The sequence below is a fragment of the Palaemon carinicauda genome, chromosome 11 (assembly GCF_036898095.1).
Source record: "Palaemon carinicauda isolate YSFRI2023 chromosome 11, ASM3689809v2, whole genome shotgun sequence".
NCBI lineage: Eukaryota > Metazoa > Arthropoda > Malacostraca > Decapoda > Palaemonidae > Palaemon > Palaemon carinicauda.
Genome location: NC_090735.1, coordinates 96,307,743 through 96,321,785, shown reverse-complemented (window position 1 = coordinate 96,321,785; position 14,043 = coordinate 96,307,743). Strand labels below are relative to the sequence as shown.

The following is a 14,043-nucleotide window of genomic DNA, read 5'->3' as shown; positions in this document are numbered from 1 at the left end:
AATCAGAATCTGTAATGGAGTAAAATTTACCATATATATATATATATATATATATATATATATATATATATATATATATATATATATATATATATATATATATAATGTGTATATAAATATATATATAAATCAGTTATTTTTTAATAGAAAAGTTTTCCCTGTCCATAACTATAATAAAACCGACGCCTCGACCTATAACCCACAAATAATGGTTGCAGGTGTATATCCCATACATATGAACTGGTATTTGGAGCCTTTGTAGCTCCTTGGGATAATCTAAAAGACCCCACTATACAAGGGAACCAGACACAAGAACACCACCTAACTTAACTATAAGGTCCACCTGCAACCCCGCCTTAAATTAATGTATTTTTAGTTTACGCCGTCCACACGAACTACATATTCAGCCCCTTTACTTGGCCTGATTGGTAATGTCTCTGCCTGGTGTTTGCCAGTCGGGGGTTCGAGTACCGCTCAGACTCGTTAGTGCCATTAGTGTCTGCAACCTTACCATCCTTGTGAGCTAAGGTTGGGGGGTTTGTTGGAGCCTATAGGTCTATCTGATGAGTCATCAGCCACAGCCTGGCCCCCCCTGGTCCTAGCTTGGGTGAAGAGGAGACTTGGGCGCTGATAATATAGTATATGGTCAGTCTCTAGGGCATTGTCCTGATTGCTAAGGCAATGTCACTGTCCCTTGCCTCTGCCATTCATGAGCGACCTTTAAACCTTTAAAGGCGAAGGGAAAATATTTTCGAACAACGATGGCGGAAACATTAGACCATTCATAAGGGAACATACCAACGATAAATTACCTAATAAATATTGCCCATTAACTTGTTTTGAACATTTATATAAAGTGTAGTGTAATATGAATTATCTACAAAATTCAAAAGAACTCGTACCTGTGGTAAAAGAAGAGCTAAAATAGACAAAAGAATACGCTTGACACAGTTGTGGCCCATGACTTTTGTTGACGTACTCTTGTCCGAATGCGTCCTCAAGACTCAAGGATGCAATCTGGCATCATTTCGAAACGGTATTTCAGAGGCCACAAAAAACTTTTAAAATGTATTTTGTGTTTTGCATAAATTGAATGTAATCAGATATATTTTATACTGAACAAATTACAATATCTTATTAAAAAAGGCAAGACACGAAACATTCAATATTATACAGGACTCGAACAGAAACAGCTGATAGTTCTTGGAACATGACCAACACGATGAACATGACAAACGTATGTGCATAGATCTCCTATCACTAGATGTTACATGAACTGAGCCCGCATTCATATAGGCGACAACCATCTTGGAGAGGCTCACTAGTTAAGTTTGCTCGGCACATATTCAATTATCAGCATTTTTTATTGTAAGCATTGCCCAGTTTTGTACAAAAGCACAGGCAGGGAAGATAACTAGTGATATATAAGAGTAAACACACAGAGAAACAAACTTTTATATATATATATATATATATATATATATATATATATATATATATATATATATATATATATATATATATATATATATATATATATATATATATATATATATATATATATAGCCTATATCATCTCCTCATACGCATATTGACGCAAATGGCCTCGTTTAGGTTTAGCCAATCGTCCTATCTTAAGCTTTTAAATCAATAGGCGTACTTCTCCATTTATCATTTCTTACTTCACGCTTCATAGTCCTCAGCCATGTAGGTCTGGGTCTTCCAACTTTTGTAGGGGCCTTGTGGAGCCCAGTTGAAAGTTTGCTGAACATGCCCGAAACATTTCAATCTACCCCTCACCTTAATCTCATCCTGTGAAGTACAAGAGACAGACCATGGCCGAGTGATGCTTTATTTTTGAGACGGGCAGATCACAGTGACTTGTGCAGACATAATTGTAGCAATCCGCTGGACAGGTGACTGACCGACCGCGAACAGGTGAGAAATGCTAGGCATTTGTGTTTTCTTACATTGACATTATGATTAACATAAAAGCCCACGCTTGACATATAATAATGAGTCATACATAGAAATGAAGGGCAGACGATTTTGCTCCTAAATGCATGATCAATATTTACAGGATATTTTCAGAGAATATGTATACTAAAAAGAGCTTGTAAGGACATTGTCTTACCCGTCGTGTTTCCTCCCCTTGGACACTTTTCTAATAATTGTAACTTTATTATTCCTTCCAGGCAGCGGATTTTTGTATCATAATGTTGTGTTCTTTGAGAGCTTTAATTTTATGTATAATACTTTAGGTTTCCTTAGGCTATGTGAAATAAATTTCATTCCATTATTTTAAATTTATTGTCGCCTTTATATATATATATATATATATATATATATATATATATATATATATATATATATATATATATATATATATATATATATATATATATATATATATATATATTTAATGTATTATTATTTTGCCTCTAGCCTCTTTTGCTATTTATTTAAGGTTTTGTTGCTCTTAATTTCTTTTACTAAATTTACATTAGTTTGCATATTATTGTTTATTGTACTTATTTATCACTACCTGAAATGGCTAAAGAATTGAGTTTTTTTAAAGCTAATAGAGGCGTTATTAGGGCTCAAGTAACTAAGTCTTATAATAGTATACGTGACTTTGCTGATTTGTCTTCTTCTCAAAAGGCTGCGTTAATTTTAAAGTTTAAAGGGTTTCGTGATGAATTGCTGGTGTTGGGTAATAAGATTTTGTCGTTGTCTTGGTCAGATACTGAAGATGAGTCTGTTCTGGAAAGAGAATATGACAACATTCAGGAGTATAAGGACAAAATAATTGAAATATTGTGTATCTTGGAAGCTCCAGTTGCCAGAGACAACCGTAATTTGGTTGAGGTCTCGCGCAGTTTGCTAAGGAGTCCGACAGCACCATTGCCTGTGTTTTGTAGTACAGAAGGTGAAAGTTTAGAGTTGTTTTTAAGACAATTTAAGTAAACTGTTAGTAAGTTTTTATACACGGATTATGATAAATTGCTGCTATTGAAGCAGCAAATATCGGGTAAAGCTTCCTTTTTAATTGACTCTTTAGAAGCTGATAAACAAACTTACTCTTGTGCTACAGCCCTTTTACTATCAGCTTTTGCTTCTACCATAACTCAAAAGTTTAATGTTATTCCACAGATGTCTACCATGACATTAAGTTATGATTCGGAACCATTTCAGTACATTAGCAACATTAGGAAAGTTCAAGAGGCATTTAAAACTTTGAAAATAACTGTTGATGATGTGATGCAGTATTTTTTCTTGAAAGGTTTGAATGAGACTTTCAAAAATCAGCTGATACAAGTAACTAATCATACACACCCTGGTCTTGATGAAATTGTTACTAGATTTTCTGATGCTAATGAACGATATGAATGTGCAAGACAGTCATATAAGGCTAGGAAAAGTAGAGCCGATGTTAAAGTTTCATCTCCAAAATTGCACGAGAAATCAAATGTTATCAATTTGGCCAGTAAAGTAACCTTATTTGAGGAAATTAATCCATTTGAAATTTTTACAGTTTGCAGCGATGTTAAAGGTATACAAAGGCATCCTATAAATAAATGTTCTAAGTATCAAAGTGCTAAAGACAAAATTGACAAATTAAATTTGTTGAAAGGATGTGTGAAATGCCCAAGTCTTGTTCATGACAAGTCTTCATGTAAATTTAAATTTGTAAGACATTGTTTTCTCTGTAAAGGTTGGCATTTTGTCTTCTTGTGTCCCTCCGATGTTAAGGGGAATGACCTGGTTAAGGGAGCTGAGGAATCAAAACCTACAATCAGTTCTGCAGTTTCAAGTGATAACTCAAAGCACACATTGAATAGCCTGATATGTTTATACTGTGATGGTGGTATTAATTCTATTTTGCCTACATTTTCCTGCAAATTTAGTGATGGTAAACATTTTAGAGGGCTTAATGATAGCGGGAGTCAGGCTACTTTTATTTCAGCTCATTATTTAAGGGGTCAGAAATTTAAAGTTCTTAAAGAAAACCTTGAATTGATCATCAATGGATTTAATGGCCCAAAGACTTATCAAGTTAAGCTGATTGGAGTAAATATTAAAAGTGGTGATGATTTTCACACAGTTCAAGCTCTGTGCATCCCAGAAATAAACATTAATTTGAAATATCCAGGTTTAAGTAAGATTGTAAATAGTTTTATTAATGCTGGGTATATATTAGCTGATGAAGAACTCATTGATAACTGGATAAATCATAAATATTGATTTTGTTTTTGGAGCCAATGCTGCTCATTGTATCATGGCGAAGACTGTTAGGTTTGGTCTTTGTGGTCCTTCTGTGTATCTCCAAACAGGGCTGGGAGTCATGCTAACAGGGGATATGGAGAGGATGTTTAATAATTTACCTTATCTTTCTGTTCATGCAAATAAGCTAATGAGCTTGTGTTCTAATGTTGGAGAAGTTGGGGATCCTGGGGCTGGATGGTTTGGGATATTCAATGGTGTCGTGCAGTAATGCACTGGGACAAGGTGACCTTGTGGGAAGCAGTTCCAATGTTTGCATTAGTAGTGATTGTACTCTTGAAGATGAGGAACTTGATAGAGCTGCTGTTAGAGTTCTGGAAGAACATTGTACTATAATTTTGCATAAGACTTACTTTACTGGGCCCCCGAATCTTGCTGATGAATGTTTGGCAGCTGAAGTTAATAAACCTGAAATCATGGAGGTCATTGTTCCTAACCCTCTAGCAAAGGCTGACCCAATCAATGTTATGATTGGTATTGCTCCCTCTGAATGCAAGGCAGGAACTGGGAATAGAGGAGAGCATTTGATACCTTTGGATAGATTTTCTGACTTTAAACGTCTTGTTAGAGTAAACTTGTGTGTTTTGAAGTTTATTCATAACATCAAACTTAAATTGAAGGTTAAATATCCTGATAGGTTTGGGAATTTTAACTACCCTGAAGTAAATTTGTATCTGGAAGCCTACAGGAATGTTATTAGGGTGGAACAAGGTCTTGGATTTCCTGAAGTTTTTGCTTATTTTGAAAGTGGCTGTTCCAAATATTGTGGCTCAACTGAATATCTATATGGATAAATTTGGTATTTTACGAGTTAGATGTAAAGTCCCAAAATGGAAACAGGATAATTACTTGCATTTTCTTATTCGCTTGCACAAAGATAGTAAATTAACTAATTTGATTGTTTTGGATATGCATCAGAAGTTTGGTCATTTGGGACTGTATGCATTGTTATCAGAAATGAGAAAAAACTTCTGGATTCCTCATTATTTCTCGGTAGTTAAGAATATCCTCAAAGGTTGCATTCAATGTAAAAGATTTAATGGATGAACAGTTAAACTGAATCAGAGTAGTTATCGTGATTTTAGAATTAATCCTCCTAAAATTCCATTTAGTTATATTTTTGTTGATCATTTGGGACCATACTATGTTAAAGTAAATGGTAAGAAAAGTAAAGTATGACTTTTGTGTTTGATTTGCTAATGGACGAGAACAATTAATTTGAAACTATGTTTAGATCTCTCAACAAAGGAATTTTTGCGCTCTCTTCAGATGCATTGCTTTGAATATGGTATCCCACAGTTAGTTTTGTCTGATTTGGGTTCACAGATAGTTGCTGGTGCAAATTTAATCACCAATTTTTTGAACGATTCTGAAGTTCAAAGCTATTTCCATCAAAACAATGTTAAGCCAATAAAGTTTGAACAGTACTTCAAAGGATGCAACAAATTGGGAGGGTTGGTGGAAACTTGTGTTAAACTCACTAAAAAGTTGCTCTACAGTTCTAAACCTAAACATGTCTTGGATTTAAGAGATTTTGAGTTTTTTGTTGGCCAGACTGTACATTTGCTTAACAAGCGTCCCATTGCTTTCAATGAAGCCCTTAGGGATACCATGGGTGATGAGATTCCTGATCCTATAACACCAGAAATTTTGATACACGGACGAAGTTTGCCTTCTGTTAGTATTATTCCTGAGTTACATGATGTTGATGATGATCCTGCCAAAGGAAATAATGTGGGTAATATTGTGAATGGTTATCGGGAACTTGGTCAAGTTAGACCGAAGTTAATTGATCTGCATCACTCTGAATTTGTTAAAAATTTGATTTATCAGGCTACTAATGATAAGGATATGTATAGACCCGTCACACATAATAAGCTTAAAGTTGGAGATGTGGTGCTCTAAAAAGAGTCTAATATGAAACCGATCAGTTATCCAATGGGTGTTGTGAGGGATGTGGTTGTTAATTATATGAATGAAGTTACAGGTGCAGTAGCGTAGAGAACTTGTAAAACGTCATGTTACGTCTCTCATTCCAATTTTGAGTTGCTGCGAAACTGATGATCTGGGTAATATTGATATATGTGATAGGAACCCATTAGTTGTAAATAAGGTTAAAAGAAAAGCCGCGGTTGATAGTATGGCTAAAATTATGGCTATCCTTTCAGACATGAATAATTGAGATTTGGTGATAGTTTTTAATTTTTCTTTGATTCAAATTTGTTGTATAAAAAAAAAAAAATTTGAATCCACCCTTGGAGTGTGAAATAAATTTCATTCCATGATTTTAAATGTATTGTCGCCTTTATATATATTTAATGTATTATTATTTTGCCTCTAGCCTCTTTTGCTATTTATTTAAAAACATTAGAAGGCAAGGGAGTCTAGAGGTTGTTTACCAATAGATGGCTCTGCTGTCCAGTTTTACTTTATCTTCCAGTTTGAAGATCCTTGGAGAAAAATCAGCTGAGTATTTACCTTGAGGAAAACTTGATGGAGGAAAGGGAGTCGATTTAACAACTCTCATTATATAAAGTGTGGAGCAGTTATTGGCCATGGACTTATATTAACTGCTCATCATAATTTTACATAATTTGGCTGGTTTTTTTTTTTTTTTTTTTTTTTTTTTTTTTTTTTTTTTTTTTTTTTTTGCAATGGGGAATTTATCAAGGATTTTATAAACAGCCATGGAGTGATTGAATTTCTTCGTCCCGCTCTGCGACAACGATTTACTACCTTATCAACATCGTGGATTATGTGTCTTCGCCCTCATGGGAACCGTCCTCATTATCCCCACTCTTTGGACAGAAGACTACTGTATCGACTACTTAAGGATATAGCCTCTTAAACCCCGTAAGTCCTTCTATGTTTGTGGCATATTTAACAATTTAGGTTTGGAGGTCAAAATATCTTTAATTGTTTAAAGTAATTATCCAAATCTCATATCCTATTTAAAAACTAAGGCTCTATATTCATAAATATTTACGTGGGTTTTAAGTTTATCCACTTAATGATATTATTTTTTGTTGTAAGGTTATGTTCGTTATGGTAGCACCTTGTTAAACTTTGTAATTGTTTGAACAGGTATATCATTATATTTTTTTAGCCTTAATTTAATCGTTAAAAATGTTTAATTATATTAATGTATTTTCTTGTTGGCATGTAATCGCGTATTCAGGGTGTGATTTCCGCATTTTAGTTTATTTGAGGTGTGATTTTCACAATTTAATTTATCTTTTACCCGTGTTTACCGTTGCTTTGCTTGCAAGGGTTATATTTCGTTATTTTTGCTATTTCACAGATTTGTAGAGCTGGTCGGAATAGGCTGGGGGAGTAGATCCTTCCACAACTAAAACCCTTAGTGGATCTATTCTAATGACATTGGTACTAGGGTCTTATTTAAACGTTGAAGATCATTATACTTTTTGTAAATAAATGTTAATATTTTGATTGTTGTTTATTAGCCCTGTGTGCCATGTCTGCCTTCAGCATTCATTATTTTCGACAGGCTACCGCCTTAGTATTTGTTAATTTATTTTGAATAAAAACACAATGATTTTGGCAGTTGGAGATGTTTTCCTCCCGGGCTACTTTTCCGTCCGCACCCTGCAATATAGTGACCGTTGGAAGTTCAGTAAATTGACAGTCTCTCTCCACTCGTCTTGCTGTCCTCACAACTGGTGACTCCGGAGATGTTGGAAACACATAGCAGTTTTGGCTTGCCATTAACGGACTAATTTCAGCTGCGTTTCTTTCATATATCTCCTTTTGCCATTAACATTTAACGTCTTTTGGCTTTATCACACACTTTAGTTTCGTGAGGCAGCAACGATGAGTATATCTGACATTATCAGCTCACGCCCTTGGCCCGATACATCAACTGACCATGACAAAACCACCCAGCCCATCACGCCCAGCAACCACTTAGCTGCGCCCAAAGTCAAGCTGCCACCGTTCTCACAGCACAACATCGCCTCCTGGTTCCTGAGGGCGGACATACTCTTCAGAGTGGCCAAGCTAAACGACCCCTGCACCAAAGCTGACATCGTCCTGACCTCCATCCCTGAGGAGGTATTTGACAAGATCTCCCCATGGCTCGACGGTCACTCCGGTCAGGTATCCTACGAAGACCTGCGAACCAAGCTCATTAATATATACTCACTTTCCGTCTCAGCAAGGGCACAGAAGGTCCTTGATATTAGCAATAGACCCATGGGCGACACCTCTCCCGTAGAATTATGGGATGAACTGATTGGACTTCTTATGCTGCCCGAGACCGAGGCCAATGCACGACAACGAGAGATAAGCCTATCTCGCGAAATATTCCTTCGACACCTTCCCCAGGACGTGAGAGCCCAGCTCATCGATACCAACACCCTGCCGATGAACGACCTCCTGTCAAAGGCACAGAAGTTATACGAAGCCTCCAAGGCCTCCTGCCTTGGTGCATCATCCTCCTTCAGCTGCTTATTCCTCGACTCCTTGGCGGTGCCCTCTATTGACGACGAGAAAATCCTCGCCCTGATGAAGAAGAAACCTCCGCAGCCGATGCAGCAGAACCATAGACCGAACCCGACTTGGTGTTTCTACACCAGCTGTTTGGGAGCAACGCAATGAAGTGCAGAGCCCCCTGCAAGTTCCCGAAGAAATTTCGACGCCAGCCACCGCCGACATCGACCGTCGCCGCAGTAGTAGATCAAAGCAAGATCGGATTCTACATCCTCGATGCCGTATCCAACCGTAGGCTTATGGTTGATGCTGGCTGTATGCAATCAACATTTCCTCCCTCACAGGCCGACCTAAACCGGGCGCCTAGCAGTGATGCTCCCTTGCTCATCGCCGCAAACGGAACTCCCATACGGAGTTATGGGACTAGGGTGCTTAAAATCTCAATCATGGGCCGATTTTACTCTTGGCCCTTCGCCATCGCTGACATCAGACACCCCCTCCTCGGCGAAGACTTCCTGGCTCCCCATGGCCTACTCGTCGACGTCGCCGGGAAACGCCTCATTGACACCGGGACATGCCGAACCTGTCCACTACGAGTTGGTCCGGGTATCACACCCATCTCCGCCGTCGTAGCGCAGCCCTATGCTGCCCTTCTTCAGGAGTTCCCCGATGTCTTCAAGTCGGAACTTCAACAGTCGCCGGGATCCCCCTCCAGGCACAGGGTCTACCACCACATCAACACAACGGGACCTCCCACGTACGCCAAGTTCCGCTGCCTCCCACCGCAGAAGCTGAAAGATGCTACACGTGCCTTCGAAGACAGGCAACGGATGGGCATATGCAAGGTGTCCAGCCCATGGGCGTCTCCACTCCACATGGTGAAGAAACCAGACGGGACATGGAAGCCCTGCGGTGACTACCAGCGCCTTAACCTCATCACAACGCCACACCACTACCCTCTACCGAACATGCAAGACCTCACTAGCGCCCTTCATGGAGCAAAGTATTTACTAAAATGGACCTTCTTAAATCGTACTTTCAGGCTCCTGTGTTCCAAGAGGACGTGCCTAAGACTGCCATCATAACGCCGTTTGGCTCCTATACCTTCTCATATTCAACCTTCAGCCTACGCAATGCTGGGGCCATCTTTTCAACAACTGATGGACAGCATCCTGGGGGACCTGCCGTTCTGTGTCTGCTATGTAGATGACATCTTAATCTTCTCCAGGATGTAAGATCAACACTAGAGACACATCCGCGCTGTGCTGAAACGCCTTCAGGAGAATGGTTTCATCGTGCGCTTCGACAAGTGCACATTCAGCGCTTAAAGGGTGGTCTTCCTTGGACATCAAATATACGCAGTGGACGTGAAGCCCACAACGACCAAGGTGGACACCGTGAAAACCTTCCCAACCCTAATGACCATCTGGCACCTTCAGGAGTTTTTGGGGATGGTAAACTACTATCGTCACTTTATCCCCAATATCGCCCACAGCCTGACTCCCCTCAACGACGTCCTGAAGGGAAAAGCCAAGAAGCCATACCGGGGTCCCCTGTAGCAACGCACCTTCGACAGGACGAAGGCCGCCTTCGCCGAAGCCACCACCCTGGTGTACCATGACGACAGCGCCCTCATGAAGTTGACTACCGACACCAGCAACGTCGCCTGCGGTGCTGTCCTTGAACAGATCGTCAACGGTTACCCGCAGCCCATGGCCTTCTTCAGCAAGAAACTCAAATCTGCGGAAACCAGGTACAGCACGTTCAACAGGGAGCTCCTCGCCATCCGCCACTTCAAATACATGCTCGAAGGGACCCCCCTCACCATCGTGACGGACCACCAGCCCCTGATCCAAACTTTCACGAACGTTTCAGACGCATGGTCCTCTCACCAAATACGACACCTGGCAGCCATTGCGGAATTTGGCTGAACTATCAGCTACGTACCGGGGAAGAAGAACACCGTCGCCGACGCCCTCTCCAGGATTGAGATCATCGCAGTCCACCTGGGGATCGACTACGCCAACCTCGCCGTAGAACAGCAGAACGACCCAGAGGTCCAGGACTATCGTACAACTACATCAACGCTACAGGTGAAGGATATTCCCCTCAGCCCGGCCGAGGAAACCATCCTCTGCGACACCAGTACGGGGTGCCCACGCCATGGATTCCTGCCTCCTGTAGAAGGAAAATCTTAGACGTCATCCACGGATTGTCACACCCCTCAGGTTGCACCACAGCCCGTCTACTATACGAGAAATTCATCTGGCCAGGGATCAAGAAAGACACCTGTGAAATGTGAGAACCTGCATTAACTGCCAGACGAGTAAGGTCAAACTCCATACTGAGTCGGGAGTCAGCGATTTTCCCCAACCCAAGAGACAATTCAGATACATCCATGTGGACGTCGTGGAACCTCTGCCGCCTTCAGGTTCTGCAAGATACCTCCTGACAATTGTCGACCGCTCCACTAGATGGTTAGAAGCAACTCCAATGTCCGAAGCAACCACCCATGCCTGTGCCGAAGCTCTCCTGTTGAGTTGGATCAGCCGCTTTGGTGTCCCCGACGATATTACGACGGACCGTGGTTCTGTCTTTTTGTCAGAGATCTGGCTCTCTCTGGCAAACATGATGGGAACAACACTTCACAGCACCATGGCATACAACCCTGCAGTGAACGGAATGGTCGAGAGAACTCATCGCACTCTCAAGGCATCCCTGATGGCGAGATGTACGGACGAACATTGGAAAGCGCAACTCCCATGGGTCTTCCTTGGCCTACGCATCGCTCCCCGGGCAGGCAGCGAACCTTCCCCTGCGGAGAAGGTCTACGGGGAGGCGCTTACAGTCCCTGGCTAGTTCTTCCCTGCAATTAGTGACGACACCAAGCTGGATCACCTGAGAGAGATCGCCGGAAAATTCAGACCATACTTGAAAACATACGAGGACAGGACCAGACACTTCATGTCCAAGAACCTAGACGACTGCGAATACGTCTTTATCCAGGTCGATGCTCACCGCCAACTCCTGACTAGACCTTATCGTGGCCCTTACAAGGTCATCAGAAGAACAGCCAAATCTTTCCTCTTGAACATCCACGGACAAGAAGATTGGGTGACGATCGACCGATTGAAACCAGTATTCCTCAAGAGCAACAAGAAGATCACCCCAGGCCCTGGTAGACCCAGGATTCCACCTCAGAACAAATAATCCACCAAGCGGGAGAACACCCCGCAACGACAGAGGAAAACGATTCCTCCGAAGCAGAGCAACCTTCCCCTCCATTCAAGCACCAGAGGGGAACTACGTCGCCCTCCACGATACAGAGATTAATCTCATCAATCATCTCCGATGCCCGCTGTCGGGTGGGGGGGGGGGGGTATTTGTAAGGTCATCGTCTTACCCGTCATGTTTCCTCCCCCTGGACTCTTTTCTAATAATTGTAACTTTATTATTCATTCCATGCAGTGGATTTTTGTATCATAATGTTGTGCTCTTTGAGAGCTTTATTTTTATATATGATACTTTATGTTTCCTTAGGCTACTGCCTTAGTATTTGTTAATTTATTTTGAATAAAAACACAATGATTTTGGCGGTTCGAAATGTTTCCCTCCCGGGCTACTGTTCCGTCCGCTCTCTGTAATATAGTGACCGGTGGAAGTTCAGTAAATTTTCAGTCTTTCTCCACTCGTCCTGCTGCTCTCACAAGCACTACAAGCTTTGTAGGACGTTGTTTTTACAACTACTCCCTACCCCCCACCAAGACAACATTTTAATGATTGTATGAAAAGGAATTAAATGGGAAAAACATAAATATACATATTAGTCTCTGTAGCAAGACAGGGATAGCAGGCGGCCCATTTCGTGGGGTGTGACTGGGCACATCCTAGGAAGGCTAGGCTCGCTGGAGAGGTGGTGGGACTGGTAGGTCCCCTGGTCGACTGATTATTTGCGACTTACGTCTATCAGCAGTCCGTGGTGAGTGAGAAAGTCTACGCCGAGGATGGGACACCTTGACGTCTGCAGTCAGGAAAGGCCAGCTGTAATCCCAGCCTAGGATGGATATCTTCAGTGTCGTCATCCCGTAACAGGTGACGGGGCTGCTGTTCACGGCAACCAGGCCGGCCCTGTCATCTGATGTGAGGCTTTGGTCGTCCTTTGAACTTGGGAACGTTGTCACTGTAGTGCCAGTATCCACCAGGAACTTTTTTTCTGAGTTGACGTCGAGGATGTAGAAGCCCATGTGATCAGGCCTTGCCAGCTCTGCAGTTACTTGTAGGCGTGGTTGCCCAGCTAGTTGTTGCCGTTGTTCCAGCTGGGGCTACTGCTGTTGTTACTGCTGCTGTTGGTGCGGCGGGAGTACTGGGGTCTCCCACTGTGGATCGCGTTGACCCCTACCTTGTCTGGCTCCGCCAGGTACTCTTCTGTTTCCTCCGTGACGGCGTTGACGGAAGTGGTGCCAGCGTATCTGGCCATCTGGGCTGCCAGGTGGGGTTACTCGGCCTTCGCAACCAATGATGGTGTGGCGGGATGTCACAAGAATAACCCCCACACCCTTGAATCACTAATTGACAAATTTCTCTTCAATACAAACTTTCCCCTTACGTTATCAGCAGTGGGACTCTTGGACAAAAAGGACATAAAATCAAAACATAACCTTAAAACTATATTTCTTAAAACTAGAACAATTACTTAATACTAAAAAAAAACATTCAAATAACCAAAAAAATATCAATCACAAAACCTTAATACTACGCACAGACAAACAAATCACCATAACCTAAATCTTCAAAACAAAATAACATATATATTGCGTGTGTTTACCAACACTTCCGCAAGATAAGTCACAAAAAAAAAAAAAAAACTTAAGTAATCAATCACTTAGCCAACTGTCTTTATTGGCACAACACTTCATTTGTCCGTACATGTATTCCCACATTACTCGCCCTAATACTCCTATCTACTTCACTATCAGCTACCCACATCGGTCCTCTCATAACAGCATCTCTAAAACTAACAAGTTCTGGCACACTTTCCTTCATTCCAGTTCTTACACATACAGATTTACTTTCTTTCATACACCTATCAAACTCATAATCCTCAACTATCTCTAAAATATCATCCCATGTCAATCTTTCTTTCGTCCACCTCATCTTCTTACGTTTCAAATTAATAAACTCGGCAACATTTTCAAGTACAGTCGCCAAAAACTTCTTCATTTACTCCTTATTCTCATCTATGCCTTCATCCCCATACTTCTTCCTAACTAACGTTTCCAACCTACATATAAACATTGATATCGTTTCTCC

At 41.2% G+C, this 14,043-nt stretch overlaps 1 protein-coding gene and 1 pseudogene across 4 annotated transcripts in view; one reads left to right on the top strand and one right to left on the bottom strand.

Moving 5' to 3' along the window:
- LOC137649860 (signal peptide peptidase-like 2B) overlaps positions 1–1,177 on the bottom strand; it is a 190,560-nt pseudogene extending 189,383 nt beyond the window's left edge.
- LOC137650100 (signal peptide peptidase-like 2B) overlaps positions 1–14,043 on the top strand; it is a 407,178-nt gene that overhangs the window by 312,693 nt on the left and 80,442 nt on the right. The window lies entirely within an intron of this gene.